Consider the following 19,956-nt stretch of genomic DNA (forward strand, 5'->3'; position numbering starts at 1 on the left):
TGGGGGACACTTACCTGAGCAACTTGCAGCCTTCCCTGCTGGCTTCCCCATTGACTTTGCTTGTGGGAAGCCAGCAGTGAAGATCGCAAATTGTGATCCTGTGACCCCAGCTCACCACAACTGTCATGTGAGCCGGTTGCTGAGTGCCAGATTGCAATCACGTGACTGCAGGTGTACTGGGACAGCTGGAACTTTGAGGACAGGTCATACCCAACGCTCGTTCAACACCATTGTAACTTCAGATGGTCACTGAGTGAGTGGTTGTTAACTGAGGACTACCTGTATTGTCTAACAAAGAACACTTCTTTACATTCCTTGTGTTCAGGCCAGGAATGCCATTGTATTGCCCAAGCTTGTATGACTCGCCAAGCAAGGCTGCTGAAGCCCTGTCTCAGTGCCTGGAAGCTGTGTGGGCTTGGAGAAGGAGAAACTGACTCTGACTCACTCCTACCAAGACCCAGTGGCTATGGACGTCCTAGATCCAGGGATCTTCCATCTTTGCACTTCTCCATTCTGGAGTGGTGTGGAATCTGGGGGTTGTCTTGGACTCACAGCTCCTGCTCAAATAACAGGTGGTAGCTGTGGCCAAGCAGCCTTTTCACAGCTCCCTTTGTTGCATTAGTTGCATCCCTCCCTGGATCAGACGGCCCTCCAAACAGTCACTCATCCCCTTGTCACCTCACAGCTCAACTATTGCAATGCGCTATACATGGGCCTTCCCTTGAAGACTACTCAACGGCTGCAACTAGTTCAGAATGGTAGGCCAACGTTACACCCTTGCTCTGTGATTTGCTCTGGGTGCCAGTGTTCTTCTGGGTGTGATTTAAAGGGCTGATCATCACCTATAAAGCCCTACATGGCATGGGGCCAGGATACTTGAGGGACCACCTAATTCCTGTGGTTTCTGCCTGGCAGGAAACAGCCAATAGAGGGGCACACTCCAGGTCACCTTGATAAAACAGTGTCATCTTTCAGGACACAGGAAGTGCATCTTCTCTGCTGTGGTACCTGTCCCCAGGAATGAGGTCTCTTCTGAGATCAAGACAGCCCCACCTCAGTGGCCTTTGATAAGGCCTTAAAGACCTGGCTGTTCTTCCAGGCCTTGGGACAGGGAGGATGGAACCACCTTGTTAGAGGTGTTCATTATATTTTGTATATGTCTTGATGTGAGTTGTCCAGATTGCCATTCTGTTAATTCCTATTCGTTATTTCCATTATTGTATTTTGTTTTTATACAGTATTATGAGGTGCCTAGAGTTGCCTTGGAATCTGGCGGCACCGAAATCAAGTCAAATCAATAAACAAATAAGCACACTGTCTAAAAATTCTAAAAACAAGTAGAATAATAAAGGAGAAAGGGAAGAGTTGTGTTGTACAAGCTCTTCCTTAGGAAAAGAGAATTTGGAAAGAATAAAAAAACAGTATTGCCAATGAATTTTATCAAAGACCTTCTACAGATCCAATGAAATAACTGCAGCAGGTTCTGTCTTGGTGCTGCAAAAACCTACAGCACCATCTGATACTTTCAGATGATCAGCTCCTCAATTATAGCAAACAAATCCCTATTGGGCAGGAAGTATGACTCTTACTGTTGTCTTCTGGAGCCAGCTAAGAAAACTCCCAGATATTCTTAAGACATCTACATTCATTAATGAAATCCATCTGGATCTGGTTTAGAAATTGCAGTAATAGAAGCGTTGTTTATCTCAGCAGGTGGCAGCATCTGGCTGACCTTCTCTGGGTTTGGGCCTGTTTAAGACTTGGACAGGAGACCAGCAGAGAAAAGTAGGCCTGTAGGCAAGACTGTGAAGTCAAAATACATCCCAGAAGAAGAACTGGCAAAAAGCATCTACTGCCTTGCCAAGAAAACAGCACCAGGAGTCTAACTCTACCTGGGAGGTGGGGGGTGCCTTTACTTTTTCAAAGATTTGTTAACATAAGTCTGCAAAGTACCAAATTCAAACAGTTTCTCATAAACCCTCCAAGTTCAGTCAAAATGTATGTTTCATACCATTCTACTGTATGGGGAAACCATCTGGCCCTGGTATTGTTCCATTGTTTGTACCCTGTACTTATCATGCATTTGATTTCTTCCTCCTGAATTGGCTCTGAAAGTAGCCTTTTCTGTTGACTATCCAAAGATTCAGCTAGGAGAAGAAAGAATTTAATTCATTTCTGACAAAATCCTTATTCCTTTTGTAACGTTCTTCTCAGTAAATGTCTTCAGGCATTACAAATGTATTATCAGCTCTCTAAACTATTAGAGCAAAACTTTTGGCTCATTGCTGCTTTAGTCTATATGTCAAAATGTTACCTGGGCATTCTCCCAGTTCCTAATACCTCTGCCATAGGCATAATAGAGCAAAACCTGCTTTAGCAGAAAGTAGTTTATTCTGTTAGCATCTTGCAGCTCCTTATAAAAATCTGTGTAGCAAACTGAGACAAAACCAATTTAATTTAATTTATGGTATAATGTCCTTTCTTTTTTACTAAGTGCTACATACAAAATGATTTGTCATTGCTATATGCCTTTCATACTTCCACCCTCAGTAACACAAAATGACACTGAACCTTTTCCCCTTTATTTATTTAATTAACAGGAAAAAAAGGAAAGGAAAAATTATATAACAGCATATCATGCACGTGTATAGGTTCTACACAAATGTTTCAGTAAAGGATTACTTATTTCATTATAATCTTGTATATATTGTCTGTGTCTATAGGCAACTTGTTTATAAGTTGCAAGTAACATCAGGTCTTCAGTGCACTGATTAATTAAGGCCATACATTTATTTTTCCAATGTTGAAGAACAAATCTCTAAGCAATAAGAAGTTTGTGGAGAATCCATTTCCATTTGTCCAGTTATCAATTTCCATTTTTTTTTTAATCCATTCAATCATGTCTGATTCTTGGAGACTGCCTGGACTCCCTGCAGTTTTCTTGGCCAGGTTTTTCGGAAGTGGTTTGCCATTGCCTCCTTCCTAGGGCTGAGAGAGGGTGACTGGCCCAAGGTCACCCAGCTGGCTTTGTGCCTCAGGCGGGACTAGAACTCACTCCCAGTTTCTAGCCTGATGCCTTAACCCCTACACCAAACTGGCTCTTAATTTCCATGTAATAGATACATAATTCAAAAGAATACGAATGTCTGAAAATATTAAATCCTATCTCAAATTAATATATGTAATTACTTCTTCCCAAAACATGATAACTTTAGGACATTGCAAAACCATAAGTTTTAATGACATATTATTCTCATTGCATTTCCAACAATATTACTCATTCATTTTCTGTCCAATAATTCTGAAATATTATTTTTGATGGATAAGCTGTAGTCTAAGATCTACTGAACTTTTGATACAGATGTTAAGACAATTCCCATTGTTTAGACAAAATGGGGATCTCCAATATCCTGTTCCATTTGGTCTTTATAATTTGCATGTCAAATTGATTTATTGACAAATATTTATGAAGATTATTTGTGGAATTTTAGTTTTATAAAAATGATTAATTACTTTAAATAATTTTAGGTGTCTTAGAATTTGAAAATGTGGCTGGTCCAAATTAAAATGTTAACTAGTTGTTACATTTGTAGAACATCTACAAATAGATGTTCTAGTTGTAAATATTGCCAGATTTTGCAGTTGTCTCTATATGGCAGTTAGTTACATTCTGAAAAACTGTGAAAGAAATAAAATAAGTGTATGAATTTTGATGAATAGAGGAAAGAAAATATGATCCCTGTCAACTGGTCCAGTAAGCACTACCCATTTTTTAAAAACAGTTTTTATATATAGGCTCTCCATACTAATCAAACTGATATCTGCAACTTCTTAGATCAGTGTTTCTCACACTTTTAACAGTCATGGACTACCAAACAAACAATTTGGAAAATGCAGATACCATCTAATTAAACAAACATGCCCATTTTTACGTTTTTTTGCCCTAAAGAGCATGGGGGTTCACATTTGGGAGTGAATAAGATAATTTTATGGTCACATTTTTGTAGGCCTTCTCCCCCTTCCATTTTCAAACCATATTTTATATCAAAAATATAAGCCAAAACAAAGTATTGAGTACTGTACTTGAATTGTTTTATTTACTCAATGCCATAATAACAACAACTCTTAACATAAATGTGCTGCCCAAGGATCTCTGAGTACTACGGGGTTAGGGGCAAGGGGATTTCTAGCACAATGAAATCCCATGTTTAGATATTCTTCACTGTGTTTGCTCTTTTCTTTTTGGGTTAGTTGTGGGGAGATCACAGTTGAAACCTATTCACTATTGTTAGTTTTCTAAATTTTGGTATTCACGATACTCCTATTACCAGATATACAGTTCAGTGAACCAGTTTTCAGCCATTGCTCCATTCTCTTGGATCAATTGTTGGGTCACATGAGATGGAGACTAAGGCATGAAGGCTTTTAGTGTTCAAGGAGAGGCAGGGGCTGAGGTGATGTGTGGGCTCTTGCAAGTTGATTGTCAGCTTGTACAGAAACTGGGTTGAAGCAGTAAGTGATCTCTTGTTGGCTGACTATTGGCATTCGTGAGGAGATGTGGCTAAGGAGACAAGCAGGCTTTGGTGGACCACCGAGTGGACCTCTACAGACCGCCAGTGATTGATATTACCAATTGATACCAATTGATATTACCACGTGTAATGGAACAGGAACACTGAAGGTTATTATATAAGAAGGGACAAATGGTATAGTCAGAAAGGCTGCATGGCATGCAGGTATTTTATGTGCTTTGCTGATTGCTTTTTAATGTATTGAAAAAGCCTAATTTCGCTAGAAGAATTGCAGCCTTTTTCAGTTCTCCCCTGCATCTGCATAAACACATTCCTAAGAATTTGATATATGCTGATACTGAAAGACATCTAAAGATAAGGGTGGCATGGCAACCTGTGAGCTCAGTACTCAGGAACCTGAAAAAATCCACTTTCAGCTGGATTTTTCTATGAATTTCAGAGTTCTGCAGATGCATACCATAGAAAAAGGCTGGCTGGGTTGATTCATTGCTGTTCAGTGTTCTCAGCAACTGAAGGGACATCTGGCTGCCCATTTCTTTTCTTTTTTTCCTTGATGTTTAGTCATCTTTTAATAAAAGTTCTGATATTTTACATAATTTGCTCTGTTAACAATAAATCCTAGCAAGCGCACCTCATGTTCAGCATGTTCACTGCATGATCAAATCCTGAAACTTGTTTCATTACTGCTGGTAGTATACAAGAATGAAAAGAAATTTATTTTTTACCAGTTGTATAATGATATGAAAGATTTACTGTATTTGAACCAGCATTCTATCACAGGGAATCTGGAGGACAATGTAGGAATTTATTTAGAAATTCACCTCATTGTGTTTGTATAGAAAAGGAATGAGTAAATCATTGTGTTTTGAACAACATAGCTATTACATGAAAACTGAGAGTTGGACAACAGAAAAGGATTTTCTGTTCTGTTCTTATTCCTAAGAGACTAATTCTTCAACACTGGAAAGTTAAATTTATGGCTACAATTACTCAATGGATTGAAGACCTGATGTTTCTTGTAACTTATGAATGAGTTGCTTACAGATGTAGATCATACATGGATGTGTACAATGAAATGTGGTCACCCATTACTGAAACTGTCGTGTAAAACTATATATACATATATGCATTTATGAGAAGCCTTTATACAATTTTTGCTTTTGTTGTACTGCTGTTTTTTCTTTATTATGTTTTATGCAATGAAGGCAAAAAATAGTTTGCTTATACTACTCTGAATGTTTGTGCTTCTATTTTTTCTTCTTTTAAAACTAAGCATAGGTTGACTTTTTGGGGGAGGGGTACCTTTGAGTCAGTCTTGACTTGAGTCCTGGTGACTGCCTGGACAATTCCCTACAGTTTTCTTGGCAAGGTTTTTCAGAAGTGTCTTGCCCTTGCCTGCTTCCCAGGGTTGAGAGGGAGTGACTGGCCCAAGATCACCCAGCTGGCTTTGTGCCTAAGGCAGGACTAGAACTTACGGTCTCCCAGTTTCTAGCCTGGTACCTTAACCACTATATCAAACTAGATTGACTTAAATATACACAAATTAATTACATAATGTGTTACTATGATATATGATATATGTAAGACAAACTGATACAATATAAGTCAAATTTAGTTTCCATTATTAGAAAATTAAAAAAACTAGATTACTATTCATGTAAATTCTTTTTTCTTCTTGCAAACAATAAAGCAAAGCATTAAATACGATGAACACAAACATCCCAAAACATGACAATTCATGTACCTACAGGGAGATGCTAAATATCTGTGGAGATGCCGTAGTGCCCTGATTACAGATAAAAATGAATTGCACAAGCACAGAAAGGTGTTCGGGGGTGGGGGGAGGAGGCACTGCTGTAGTTCTGGATGTTAGAAAGTCAGCAGCAATATTATAGGTTTCTAAGAGAAACAGACTGATTCTCTTCTAGAAGGAAAATGATATAGGTAAAAATAAAGATGAGAACTAGCTTGGTGTAGTGGCGAAGGCAACAGCTCTGATAATTGTTGATCCTTCAATCAAGTACAATTTCTGCTTAGGTTGTTAAGATCAGCCCAGGTTGACTAGGTGCTAATACCTGTGGTAGAAAATGGTAAAAAAGTAAAGGTTCCCATTTACTTCACCACTACACATGGCTGACACTAGAGGGTGGTGTTCTTCTCTGTTTCATGGCCGAAGAGCCAGCGTTGTCCGAAGACACTTCCGTGGTCATGTGGCCAGCGGTAGAAAATAGAAGGATGCATAAATATTGGGTTAGCTCTGGAAAAGCTTAGAGGTCCACAAAATGGCCAATAGATGGAGCATTCTGGTGTCAAACTATTTCCTTGCATTTGGGGAACTAGTACATGGCATGTGTACATGTGAAAAAGACAGACAACTCTTCATATCACACACTTTAATATTAAAGTTTGACTGTTTTTTATTATTGTTAGCTGTCCAGTATCACTGGTCTGAGATAGATGGCTACATTAAGTAAGTAAGTGTAGGATACATTGGGAAGTCCTAATATCCCTTGGATCCAAATCTGGTGCTACCAAGGAATGGGCATCATTTTTTAAAAATTGTACGGCCCTGAGTAAAGCTACCACGGAGGAAAAAATGGTGCTAAAAAAATAGGTGCCAAGCAGTGCACAAATGTTGTACTAATACACTTGTAATTGTTGCTTATGGAAGAAGTCAACTGGAAACCAGATGAATGGTGCAGCAGGTGCTTAGCTTCATATTACATACCTTAGAAAAGTAACAGTAGCCAGTTTAACTGGCCCTTGGTAAAAGAACCTGAATGATGGACAGGATGAGTTCAGGTTATTTTTCTAAATAACCACAAGTTCCGCTAGAGCGTCTAGGCAGGTACAAAAGCATGCAAGAATTTGGCTCCAGACTTATTTCTGAACTAAATCTAATCCACCATGCTTTCATAGAAAAGTACACCCCTGATTACTTTTTCACTTTACAAGTTGCCCCTGGCAACCACAATTGGGACTGGCAACTCAGTTGTTAAGTAAAGCAGTTGCTAAGTGAAACTGCAACTGTGCTTATGATCTTGTTGCAGCTTTCCTTTGCTTTACACATCTGTGAAGGTAATACATGTGAGGATTGTTCATAAAGTTATTTTTTTATCCCTGTCGTAACTGTGAATGATTGCAAAATGAGGCAGTCACTAAAGGAGGACTACCTGTATGATGAAATCACCCCATCAACTGGGGAGACTCATTCTATTACTGTTCCTATTAAATACATGAAGTCAGAAATCAGCCATCTACTAGAGACTTGTACTTCCACACCTACCTTCTGCCCACCTCTGGTCTTGAGAATGGTACTTACATCATCATCACATATCAGTTAGGATAAAGCAGATGTTTTGAAATGAAAGCCAGAAATGAAAAGAGGGTGTTAAAGTCATTGGAAACCCCCACTCCCACTGGAATGGGACCATGGTGGGGGTGTCTGGTCCATCCACGCTTCCAAGCTATGAAAAGGCAGAACACAGGCCAGGGTGCTTGATCACTTGTTCAGTATTGCTGCTTTGGCTGTCAGAGACCTCAGGCTTTGCTCTGCCGGTGAGAATCTTTTATCAAGTGTTAAACTAAGGCTTCTAAAGTCAAAAGCATACCCCTTATTAATGAGCTATATATCTCTCCAGAGGAACGGTCTCCCTATCATTCATTCATTCACTCATTCATTGTATTATACATTGCCTTTTCAAGACAATGCCTCCCCTCCAAGGCACCTCATATAAAATAAATAAAACATATTATCCTAGACAGGACTTGTTCAGGAGTGCTTCACTCTGGTAGGCTTCAGATTATTTGGGTTCCTGACAGTGAACCAGTAAACAAGTAATTGGGTTTGTGATTCAGTGCGTTGTGAGAATTAGACAATTGCACCAAGTCATAGGGGCATTTGGGGAGGATCCAAAAAGTCATGGTGTGGTCATGACCATGTGATCAAAGCCCCACCCATTCTTATGTCCTCAGAGCTTCAACCATGTGGTTGCCACGGACATCTTGATTTTTTGACATCCTTACCCCTGCCCCCCCATACCCCTGTCAAACCACACCCTAGTTTCTTTGGATATAGCAAGTGATACGAATGCAGGACTTGCATTTGGCTAAGAGTTTAACATTCTACATGTCATATGAACCTAGACTTTATATATTTGTAGCTTTGCAGCATTTGAGTATCCTGGGAGCAAACCCTACTCATTTTTCTCTAGAGAATCCCAATCTGATACTAATTGCCACTTGGATGACAGGCCCATCCTTGGGTAAGAAATAGAACAAGAGAGCAAAGTTCAGTCATTATCAAGTTTACATCCACTCCCAAATCTGCTTTTTACGTAAATTACAGCTGTGGATGCGACACAGACATCAAGATTAATAACCTTCATGACAGAAGACTGGTTTAAGATACCCGATTTGTGAGGATACTCACACTGGATCTGAGACGAAGAGCTTTGCCACATCTACAGCCTTTTTTTTTTTTTGCTAATGGCTGATATTTTCTTGCTTTGCTGTTTTTTCTTCTCAGATAGCATTTTTTCCTCCTATCCCAGCCATATATTAAACTGGACTTTATCTACATCAGTTCCAGGCCTTTAGTTCCTCTATTAGCACGTCTCTTTTTGATGTCAGATTTTTTTCTCACATCAGAAAGAGTGAGCCGTTGAGGCTGGTCAGAAGCTGGAGACTGCTGGAGAACATCAGACAGAAGCCTAACAGAAAAGGCACTACTCAGTGGGTGTAACGTTCATTTTAAGTGACCTACATTTCTTTCACTATTGACGATATCATACTTGTAATGGAAATAAAACACTGTGCCATGGAAAAACACAATAGCCCAAGAGACACATTACTTCGAAGTAAAGTCTTCTGTTGCTTTCTTGTCCTGTTTATAATGGAATGTGCTCCCTCCTTCCTGAGAGCCAGCTGTGTTACTGAAGTCCATCACAGCTATTGTGCCACAGGCATGATCCTTACTGTGTCACAGGCACAGTATTGGCAAATGGCACAGCCCTTATTTATGATGTACAGGGTACATTAAGGAATGCTCATTTTTCCTGGCTTTGCTTCCCTCCCTTCCCACTAAATGTCACCAGCTGATGGGAAAATATTCCCAAATCACTTTTCTTAATATGGGATGGTGCTGGAGGTGGGGGAAAAGGGTTGATTTCAAAGACTATAAGAGGGACTATAGTTCAAAGAGTATAAGATTGGTGGATTTAGTCATCTGTCAAAACATTCTCTCTTTTTGCAAGAGTGTTTTGTGGATGTGCTCAAAGACTGATAAGCTGTTTTGGGGCATAGGTAGAGCACTATTCCAGAAGAGCCCTAAACCTGTGTTCACCAATTGCCTGAACAACAGTTGTGAGGCATGACAGGATGTTAATGTAAACTTGGCCCTGGGAATGGAGAAGAGAGGAACAAACTATTAAGGGGGAAGGAGGTTCAGAAAAGATTACTCAGTCCTGGGAAAGAAGAAAGCATGAGAATAACCCTGTACTGATTTTGTTTGGTATAAGTCAGAGTAGAGAGAAACCCTGAAAAGATTTCAAGATGCCCTACGACAATAAAGAGCAATCCTGAAACCCCTGCAGTCCTGACTGCCTATCTTGAAGGGCTGGCACATGAGGAGAGTTGCCCCATGAAGCAGAAGACAGAAAGCAACTTCTTTCCCAACTTCTTTCCCATGCAGCCCTTCTCCCTGCTCCTCTCTGGTCAGCTACTGCTTAGGCCAATCCTGGTCTCCAAGCCAGGGGAAGTACAAGGGATAGGGTCAGTTTGAAAGAATTGGATTCTTCCACTGCCAAAACCAGACTGGCCTTGCCAGTGCTCAGGAACTAGAGGGGAGAGGGCATGCCTCCATCACTCTAATGTGGCCAATAGATGCCAGGCCGATCCTACTCTCTGTGGCTCCCTTGATTGCACCACCAACAGACTGGCCAGTGAAATGCTTCAGGTTATATCCACAGAAAAACCTGTGACAGGATAAGACAGGAAATACTACTTTAATACTGGCATAGCTAAGGATGACTCATGGGTGAGATCAGCTGAAAGCAAGGTAATGAGGACCCAGAAGAAACAAATGGTCACCAGCCTGTGTTTGTACTACAGTTAGATGCTAGTGAGGAAATGTTCTTGGTCTGTTACTTGTGCAGGTTTGTTGCTGTGAACTCTTTCCCAAAAATACCAGGGACTTGCTAGGGAACGCTCACTGGGGAAATAAAATTACAGAGAGAGAGGCCTATATTATTTAAGACAGAACAATTTAGGCCAGCCAGGAGAGATGTGTTTAGGCAAAGATCACTGCTTTGCATTATAAATTCATATGCTGCTTAGAAGCATTGTTTGGGGGAAAATGTAGTGCTATTGAGAAGATAATGCCTGTGCATTACTTTGATGCAGCATTCTTGGGGAAAAAATGGTCTTGCTCAACAGCTGATTTTTAGAAGTTCTGAAGCTTTACCATTTCTTCTTTTTCTTTGGCTACATGAGCTCAGGAGACAAACTAAACAAGGAAAGAGTAGCTGTAGCTAAGGGTGTTGGTTTCAAGCCTGCCTAACCTCAAATTGTCAGCTAATTTCTCCTTTTTATTGTGGATGATCCAAACAAGAAAGAAAGAAAGGGCTTTCAACAGCATGAGCAGAGTGGTGATACATGTAAGGATTATCTCCAAGCTCAAACTAAAAAAATGCCAAGTGTAATTAAATTTATACAAGGAAATTGGCACGTAAGGTAAAAGTTTGACTCGGGGAAAGAAATTTGAACAAAGAAAAGAACAAAATGTCAACCAAAGCTTCTTTGCATCTTCTAGGATGATAATTTAGTCAAAGCAACCATTACATTCTGAGTTGCTGGAAATAGTTTAAAAATTATCCATTCTTTAAAAAAGCGGCAAGTTCAGGGGCCCATGTTTCAAAGGAATGAGAAAGAAAAGGAAGAATTTGCCTCCTCTTGACTCTCTTGGTAGCCTAAGAGGAAGTAGGTTCTTTTCTATATGTCTATAATCCAGATTTGTATAATTCAGTCTCTTTCCAATTCACTGTGCTGTAACTGGCACACATTTTACCCTACTGCCTTTAGAAGTGGAGCATAAGGAATAGAGATGGCAAGCACAGGATTCCCTCTTTGTTTCTGCTTTGGTTTTACCAGATTGGAAAGTTGCCAATCAGGTTAGAAATGCAGGCTTTCTATTGGAGCATGTCACTATATATATAGTGTAGTGTATAAAGTCACTTATATATATAGTATGGGCTAGACCCTCCCAAGTCCAGATGGAAGATTCCACAGAAGGTCATGGAGAAGAACAGGGCTAAGATCCTGTGGGACTTCCAGATCCAGACAGACAGGCAGGCACTGGCCAATCAACCAGACACCGTGGTAGTAGACAAGGACCAGAAGACAGCAGTGGTGACAGATGTAGTGGTGCCAAGTGACAGCAACATCAGGAAGAAGAAGTACCAGGGCCTGAAAGAGGAAAGAGAAGGCCAAAGTGGTCCCAGGGGTGGTAGGAGCACTTGGGGCTGTGACCGTCAAGCTGGGAGAGTGGCTCCAACAGATCCCAGGAGCAACATCAGAGCTCTCTGTCCAGAAGAGCACAGTGCTAGGAACAGCTGAGATACTTCACAGAACCCTTAAACTCCCCAGCCTCTGGTAGAGGACCCGAGGTTGAGGAAGACACATACCACCCATAGGGGTAAGAAGGGAATAAACACATGTACAAACATTTATTTGTTTGTTTGTTTGTTTGTTTGTATAACAAGCTGGGTTTAGAAAAGGCAGAGGAACTAGGGACCAAATTGCCAATATCTGCTGGATAATGGAAAAAGCCAGGGAGTTTCAGAAAAACATCTATTTCTGTTTTATTGACTATTCTAAAGCCTTTGACTGTGTGGACCATAACAAATTGTGGCAAGTTCTTAGTGGTATGGGGATACCAAGTCATCTTGTCTGCCTCCTGAAGAATCTGTATAACGACCAAGTAGCAACAGTAAGAACAGACCATGGAACAATGGACTGGTTTAAGATTGGGAAAGGAGTATGGCAGGGTTGTATACTCTCACCCTATCTATTCAACTTGTATGCAGAACACATCATGCGACAAGCTGGGCTTGAGGAATCCAAGGCTGGAGTTAAAATCACTAGAAGAAACATTAACAATCTCATATATGCAGATGATACCACTTTGATAGCTGAAAGTGAAGAGGAACTGAGGAGCCTTATGATGAAGGTGAAAGAAGAAAGTGCAAAAGCTGGCTTGCAGCTAAACTCAAAAAAACCAAGATTATGGCAACCAGCTTGATTAATAACTGGCAAAGAGAGAGAAAATGTAGAAGCAGTGAAAGACTTTGTATTTCTGGGTGCGAAGATTACTGCAGATGCTGACTGCAGTCAGGAAATCAGAAGACGCTTAATCCTTGGGAGGAGAGCAATGACAAATCTTGATAAAATAGTCAAGAGCAGAGACATCACACTGACAACAAAGGTCCACATAGTTAAAGCAATGGTGTTCCCCGTAGTAACATATGGCTGCGAGAGCTGGACCATAAGGAAGGCTGAGCGAAGGAAGATAGATGCTTTTGAACTGTGGTGCTGGAGGAAAACTCTGAGAGTGCCCTGGACTGCAAGAAGATCAAACCAGTCCATCCTCCAGGAAATAAAGCCAGACTGCTCACTGGAGGGAATGATATTCAAGGCCAAACTGAAATACTTTGGCCACATAATGAGAAGACAGGACAGCCTGGAGAAGATGTTGATGCTAGGGAGAGTGGAAGGCAAAAGGAAGAGGGGCCGACCAAGGGCAAGATGGATGGATGATATTCTAGAGGTGACGGACTCGTCCCTGGGGGAGCTGGGGGTGTTGACCGACAGGAAGCTCTGGCGTGGGCTGGTCCATGAAGTCACAAAGAGTCAGAAGCGACTAAACGAATAAACAACAACAACAAGTATAACAACCAAAGGATATAATGAAGTACAAAGATATAACAGCACTAATAAAATCAGAAAAGAATATACTGAATAGTGAATAAATGAGTGATATTTATAGAAACTAAAATATATATCCATAAAATGTGAATATAGAATTAGCTCAATCCTTTAACATTAAATCAAGCCATATAGACCATCTATTGCTCCATTTTCTCAGTTTTGGTACAAAAATTATTTTGATACAATGACATTTATATAACAAGATTCTTAATATTATATTATTTAGGGACCATAGAGTATTGAATATAAATAAAAGGGAAAAAAAGTGGATATTCTATCAATATTAATTACAGTTTCGGATATTAATGTTACAAGCATTATAATTATTTGACTTTTCTTCAGAGTTAAATTGGAAATGAAATGAGCATGCTACTTTTAAATACACTTTTATCTTTCAGATGTTACATAGATGTATTTAGATGCTTTTGCTGGGCGTGGTTCTGCTCACGCATGCGTGCTTCTGCGACAGACTAATCACAAGGAATGAAGTGGAAGATTGTAACCATGTCAGAGTTTTCCCTATGGCGAACAGCCCTTTTCTTGCTTATTCATACCTCCTAATAAATAAATCCAGTCAATATGTTAATATTCCTGCAACAAAATACATTGATTAATAATACAAATCACACAAGATGAGAAAGGATTGTTCAAACACACCTATGTCTGATCAAGCAGGCTGTCCTTAAATGAGGTTTTTAGGCACCGGAACATAACATTAAACATACAGCTTTACATTTTAAATTAAATATTCCATCTCACTTCCCATAGTTACCTATTCCCCCAGCAGAGGGCTTTCTATCACAGAAGACTTGACCTATTCCAAAACAGTTGAAATATGTTAACTATTGTTAACATACTTCATGTTCGCTATTGTGCCTTCTTGCAAAAACCAGACGTTTTAACAGACTCTGTAATGTTCATTGTTTAGAATGTCCATTTGCAGACAAACTGGTTTACATTCTAACATTTAATATTTGGGGGATTTCATCATGGGATCTTTGCAGCAGTTTAACATTTGTTAGCTGGGCCCAGGAGCTACGTTTGAAAATTAATATATCAAAGGCGAGTATAATTGTCTCTGACAGGGAAAATGGAATGAACAAAGCAGAAATATACAAAAGATTGAAACTAGTTCAAGCAGAAATTTGGGTACCTTGTTTTACTAAACATGGGAAAATACATATGGTCAAATGTTAAGGTATGCTGGCAAAAGGTAGTAGATAATATGGGTTGTGAAGAGTGAAAGTTTGTTAAAATAAGCCAAAATATGGAGAAACAGTTTGGTATAATGGTTCAAATTGTCATAAAAAACTAATGATCCACTGAAAGAGGAATCAGAGCAAAGTTTCTTTATTAAAATACCCTAAAACAGTGATCACTGGGCTCCCAGCCGATCAGATCCAAAGCCCCAACAACAGATAGGCAAAGGATTACATAGAAGATAAAAAAGGTGAATGAACAATAATGAATTACATTACATAGGCAGGAAAAGCCCCCAACTCTATATCTGCAGTAAGCCTTTCCTTATTTTATGGCTTTAATTTCTTTGACTTACTGTTTGATCCTCCACTTCTGAGCTCTGGATAACGTTGCTTACCCTGAAAAGGAATCGTGTGGTGGGTGTATGAGGTATGAGATAAGGCTTGAACAGATTCCAAGGTGAGGTTCTAAAACTGCCTTTTTCAGTCTGGTGACCTGTAGAAGTATGTTGGATTTTGGTTCCCACAACCTCAAGCCAGCACAGCTTCAGGATTATGGGAAGTGAATTCCAACATAGGAATCTATAAGGGCCTCTGCTTACCTGCTTCAACCATGTGTGACATATTTGCTATAGATTGCCTTCCACAGCCCGGTGCTCTCTGTGTTGGAATTGGTTATGTGACCTGTGGGTCTGGGCAAGGCAAAGATTCAATCCCTTCCACCTGCCCTGCCCTCCACCAGGACACTGCTGCCCTCTGGAAGTTATAGCCCCTGTACATCAGAAGATACCAGGTTGGCCTATCTGAGGGACCGCCTATCTCCAGTTGTCTCTGCCTGTCCAGCATGGTCCTGCAGGGTGGGTGCGCTCCAGGTCCCATCAGCTAAGGAACGTCAACTCATGGGACCCAGGATGTTGCAATTCATGCCATCTGGAATTATTCCTCCCCCCCCGGCCCCGAGATTTGTGTGGCTCCCACCCTTATGTCACCCAGGAAATTATTGAAGGCCTGGTTGTTCTCCCTAACCCTGAGGACAGGATGATTAAGGATCCCTCTTTGTCCTTTTGCCTGATTTGACTTGATTTGTACTGTTTTAGTCTTGTTTTGAATAATTTGTTGTTCTGGGCAGTTGTATAAGTTGTATCTTTTATATGCTTTTATATATAAATTAGTTCTTAGGTGTAACATGCCCAGAGTCATTTGGGAAACAGGTGGCCTATAAATAAAGCAAAGCATATATCTATCTACCTCTACCTGTATCTCTACCATCTATCTTTATCCATATCTATATCTATATCTACATCTACATCTACATCTACATCTACATCTACATCTACATCTACATCTATCTACCATCTATCTCTACACACACACACACACACACACACCCTGTTGGTGGCCAAAAGAGTTATGAAGGCAGCAGTTCCTTGTATGTAAATAGATACCTACTCCAGCTACACAGAACGATTGCTTGCTGAGCAGAGAGAAAAATGCAAACTCTGCGGAGTCAGCAAAGTGTGCTTGCGGGGGAAGATTCAGCTCTCCTCACTCAGATCATACATTTTACTGTTAAAAGGACCCGTCTCCCTTCTGTTGGATTTTAAACAAAACAAAATGGTTCTGCTGCCATCCCATCAAGTCTGGCCTTCCTCTTTGGGGGCCCTCTTGCTGGAAATGGCCGGCCACCCACACTGGCCCAGAAATGCCTCTGCTGCTTCCCACAAGAGGTGCAATGGCGATGTGACCTGAAGTGAGAAATGAGGGAAGTAGAGAAGAGAAATGAGCTTCCAAGGCTGCCAAGCCTAATAAATCCATCACCGGCAAGGCCAGAGCAATATACTGCTCATGTCAAAAAACTGGCATGGGCTGCTGATAAGGGAGTGACATGACAGTGCCGTGTGACGCCGCAGGATACTCTCCCTCCTTTGGCTCTGGGCTGTTAGGACTTGAGAGGCAAGGCAGGGAGGCAGGCAGGGAGCCCTGAGGCCAGATTGATTGTTGGCGCAGAAGGCAGTTGCTCTGCAAAGCTCATAAAACTGAAGCTGCTGGAGATTAAGTAGCTCGAATGCTCCAGCTGCGGCAGGCAGCAACGGTGGGGGTAAGGAGGGGGGAGCCTGAAAGGCCAACAGAAGCCGCTGGTGGGTGCCAGGACTGGACAGTTGCATTCCTTGGAGATGCATGGGAACACCTGGTTATAGATCCTGAGTTGAAATATATCCACTCTGCACTTAAGCTGCACGTTTCAGGGAAAGCTCCATGTTTTGTACCAGTTGCAGTACAGACTGCTGTTCTTGCTTCTTGTTTTCCTCCCTTCCTTTGTTTCTTCACACTTGGAGAAAAACTTGAAAGTACATTGAGCGCTGGCTACCATCTCCGGTGATTGGCCTGGAGGGAGGACTGGAGAGGAATTCTGCAGCCTTGAGGTTTACGTCCTTCAAGCCAATATTACAGCAATGTCTGTATATAAAAATAGAAGATGTCAAGTAGAAAGCAACCTTAATGATAATCTATACTCTTCTCTTCTTCCCAGTTACAACATTGCTATAGACAGGGTTGTCCCTTGGTTGTATTACTGCAAGAGGGAAACAGGGATTCTGGGTGGTTGGTGATCTGAGATGCGAGGCTCACCAAGTGAGCTACCTGGAGCAATATAAATTGGCTTAGCCCTCACAATCCTCTTCCTGTTGGTGTACCTGATTAGCTCTTCTGAGGGTCAAATTCAGAAATCAAACACCTGGATTAGTATGAATCAATCATATTGGAAGTTTGGCCTCCTGCACTGAGGTGCTTGACGTTCCAGAAGCTGATACTTCCCCTCTGCCTTGCTTGTCTTTGGTTTTATAAGCCATACCATTGTTCTGCAACTGAGTGGTGTTGCCAGCTGATTGGGCTGAAATCAGTTTTGTCTCAGCCAGTGACTTCAAAAATCTTTTGTCAGTAATATCTATGAAGTTGCTTTGACGCAAAGAAGGTGAGTTGTGTCCCCATAGGCAAGATTCCCCAGAGTCAAAAGATACATTGGAGCCTTCTTCAAAACGAGAACATACAGAATGATTTCACACCATTGCAGTTGTGGTGGGCTATACAGAGGGCAAGATATTGTTTGTGTATTGCTTCCCCTTTTAACTGCAACTCATCCGAGAGGCAGCTGCTATTTTAAGCTCGTACGATGTTCAGCTTCCTGGCTGAGCTACTGAGAATCCTGTGAATGAGCTCTTGAAGGCGATCTGTGATTTTCTAAAATTGCTTGAAGTTCATTTGCAGAACAGATACAACACTTGCTATCCTCCAGCTACTGAAATCTCAAGCTAAGTTCTTGGAAGACACAAAGAGTTCAATTTCCATATTCTTTGCTCAGGAGAGTACAGTAACTAACAGTGACTTTCCAAATGTCCCTTCTCTTTATTAAAAAAACAAAAAGTCATTTAGAAACCTCCCTCACAGAGAAATCAAGACAGTGTTTTTGCAGGAAGAAGACCTCCATGAAATGAGTGAGGCATGGCTGCTTAGTTACATGATGAGACTTTCAAATATATGTAATTCCAGTCAATATCTGCATGATTTTTATACATAGTACACCTGTGAGATCTCAAGCCTAAGAATGGAGTCTTAATAAAGTGAAATTCCACCTTTTCTCGAAACAGTTTAGATGGGCTTTGTAACTGGGATACCATCCCAAGCTGCTGAGATCTCAAACTACATTATTTCTGCACGCCTCTGAGAATTTTGATTCTGACGTGGTGTAGTGTGTATTTGGGGGGCGGGGATGCAAAATGCTCAGATCATTTATTTATGCACTGTATAAAACATGGACATGTTACATTTACAAATGTTCAGTACAGTGCACAATTCAGAATTAATGAAATTAAATTAGACTCTGGTGTATTCAAATGCTACAAATTTGGATAATGCAGGAAAAAAATCAAATGAGATTTTTTAAAAAATGAAATAACTTTTTTTTTACGTGAGTCAGATTATGTAATCTGATCATCTTTCAGGAGGTTAACAATCATGATTATTCATTGTGTTTGCTTTAATTTATGGTTGACTTGGGGACAGAAGAATGTGTGTGTATATACATATATGTTTGTGGATGTGCGCATGTGTGCATAAAGAGAGAGAGAGACAGGCTAGAAGCCAGGAAGCTGTGCGTTCTAGTCCCGTCTTAGGCCTGAAAGCCGGCTGGGTGACCTTGGGCCAGTCCCTCACTCTTAGCCCAACCCACCTCACAGGGTTGCTGTTGTGGGGAAAATAGGAGGAAGGAATATGAGGTATGTTCCCTGCCTTGAGTTATTTATAAAAATAATAAAAGTGGGACAGAAAACAAACAAATAAATAAATAAAGAGTAAATGAATTACATTTTCCCTCCTTGATTTCAGTGGATTTAAATTCCCCCCATTTAAAAAATGTTATTTAAACATTTGTATACTGCTCCCCATTAAAAAAAGAGCTTGACCTCAAGGAGTTGTGAGGGCTTTGAACTGGATGGTCCCATATCTTCTCCACAAAACGTGTGTGTTTTGCCATTACCATCACTGGAATAGGCAGAGTGCAGAGTGCAGTTCCTATAGATACAATGATAGATGCTGGCATTCTCCCAGGAACCAGGAGTTACCCTCTAAATTTATATCGCCATCAAGGGTGGTAGTCCTGCCATAGCTATCATCTTCTTTGCTCATGGCAGCCAGACTGGAATGAAGAGTGCCGCTACTTGTGAACACATACACTGTATGTCTGTGTAGGCAGGAATCTCTCCTCCATTAAGGGCTGAAGAGCCTTGATCCTTGTCACTTATCCCATTACCTCCAACAGAAGAAAATTACGGCACCAGCTCACAGATAAAAACATGGCCTTGCCACATTTCCTAGCCTTCCATGTACCCTTCCCACCCCAGCATAGGATTACTTTTGAGATTTACATTAGGTTTACCTGGCTTAAACTAAAATATTTATTTTCTATATCTCTTGCCAAATGGGCTAGAAACCGGGAGACAGAGAGTTCTAGTCCCACCTGAGGCATGAAAGCTGGCTGGGTGGCCTTGGGCCAGTCCCTCACTCTCAGCCCAACCCACCTCACAGGGCTGTTGTTGTGGGGAAAATAAGAGGAAGAAGGAGTATGAGGTATGTTCCCCACCTTGTTTATAAAAAAAATAATAAAGGTGGGATAGAAAACAAGCAAACAAACGAAGTGGAATATTTGGATAAATTGTCTTTATACAAAAATAGAATAGAATTGCATT

The 19,956-nt window shown here is 40.8% G+C and overlaps 1 protein-coding gene across 1 annotated transcript in view; it reads left to right on the top strand.

Moving 5' to 3' along the window:
* MRPL51 (mitochondrial ribosomal protein L51) overlaps window positions 1-10,914 on the top strand; it is a 377,933-nt gene extending 367,019 nt beyond the window's left edge. The window contains exon 4 of the transcript XR_010067297.1: window positions 10,904-10,914. The gene's annotated coding sequence lies outside the window, so the exon portion shown is untranslated. The remainder of the gene's footprint in view (window positions 1-10,903) is intronic.
* Window positions 10,915-19,956: the final 9,042 nt, after the last annotated feature.

This window comes from Candoia aspera, chromosome 2 (genome assembly GCF_035149785.1).
Source record: "Candoia aspera isolate rCanAsp1 chromosome 2, rCanAsp1.hap2, whole genome shotgun sequence".
In the NCBI taxonomy this organism is placed as follows: Eukaryota; Metazoa; Chordata; class Lepidosauria; order Squamata; family Boidae; genus Candoia; species Candoia aspera.